Source organism: Alligator sinensis, unplaced genomic scaffold (genome assembly GCF_000455745.1).
Source record: "Alligator sinensis unplaced genomic scaffold, ASM45574v1 scaffold130_2, whole genome shotgun sequence".
In the NCBI taxonomy this organism is placed as follows: Eukaryota; Metazoa; Chordata; order Crocodylia; family Alligatoridae; genus Alligator; species Alligator sinensis.
The window spans coordinates 2667905-2669465 of record NW_005841913.1 but is presented as its reverse complement, the minus strand read 5'-3'; positions in this window follow the sequence as shown (position 1 = coordinate 2669465).

Sequence of the window (1561 nt, the reverse complement as noted above, 5' to 3'; positions counted from 1 at the left end):
CTACACTACCGTAGGCAACAAAAATGACAAAAGACTTGGAAGACAAACTATATAAGGAGAGATAATGGCTTGAAGTTGAAACAAAGTACAGTTAGACTAGATATTAGGGAAAACATCTTCACTATTAGAACAGTGAGACGGTGGAATAGACTGCCTTGAGTTGTAGAATCTCTATCACTGGAAACGTTCTAGAAGAGGTTGGACAGGCATTTTGTCAGGGATGATCTAGCTATAGCTCTACCTATGTTCTATTATGGCTATTTCCCATGCTTCTGGGCTTTGCTGGTTATCACATAGGTCCAGGAGGGACTTTCCCCCCTCTTGGTGCTACATGTATCAGGGTTGTTTTTTTTTCCATTTTCCTCAGAAGGTGTTTCTTTGGAACCTTAGGTGTTCACTGTTGCCGGGGTTGGATATTTTGACTAGGCTATGCCAATGCTCCTGCTGGGACTTAAACCCAGAGGTTCCTGGCTAGAGGGTCTTGTCTCTCCACTCAAGGTCAGACGACTTGCCACATTTGGGGTTAGGAAGGAAACTTTCCTCATGGTCATTTGGGTATGGGCTCTAGGAGTTTTTGCCTTCTCCTATAGTGGGGAGGCATGACCCTCTTCCTTGGACTTCTCAAGCATATTTTAACAGACCTTTCAGCAGCAGAATATTAATGACCTGCTTTATGTGTGGCAGGGTAGGGGGCCAGGCTTACTGGTTGCGCAGCAGGGTTGCTTGGGTAGTTTTAGTAATGGATTAGACAAGGATTTGTTTGGGATAGTTTGGATAGAGATGATCCTGCCTCAGGCAAGGGGCTGGACTAGATGACCTCCAGAAGTCCCTTCCAGTCTGACCTTTCTATGATTTTATGATATCAGTAAAAATATGATGCTTTATAAAATCATGTCAGCTCTTTATCTCTTTTACCAGGCTTGCATACCTTTACAGCACATTTTATTTTTCCTTTCTGGATCAGCAATCCCTGCTCATTGTGTAGTTTCCACAATCTTTTTCTTCATCTTCCTTTCTTGGAGTAAAAAAAAAAAATCCAAAAAAACCCCATCATATTTCCAGTTACTCTGCACTTACGTTAGTCTAAGTCAAAGGTCCAAACCAGCAATATTAGTGAGTGATAATATTTTCTTTTTAGCCAAAATTGAATGTGTTATTTTTATTAATAAAGTCTGAAAAGCTTCCACATCCAAGGTATTTCTACATAAGATTAAAAAGTTTTGGATTATCAACAGCTAATATCCTATGTGTTCTTTTTTAAGAAAGAGATCTTACACAGTAATAAGCTCTCATCTAATTGATTTTACCATCTCTAATTACTATAATCCTCCATTAATAATTTTCAGCCCAAACTGCTCTTTTAATCTTTATGGAGCTTATATCCCAGGATCACCTCTAATGTGAAATTCAGCAGTCATTCGAGACTGCATGGTTAAAATACACAAGATATTGGGACAGGTAATAAAGAAGACTATCATCTCTTCTCTTGAAATTGCTGGGAAACTTAGAAAGGCAGCATGCAATAACGCAAGCTGAGAATTTGGTCTGGCCATGACTTAAG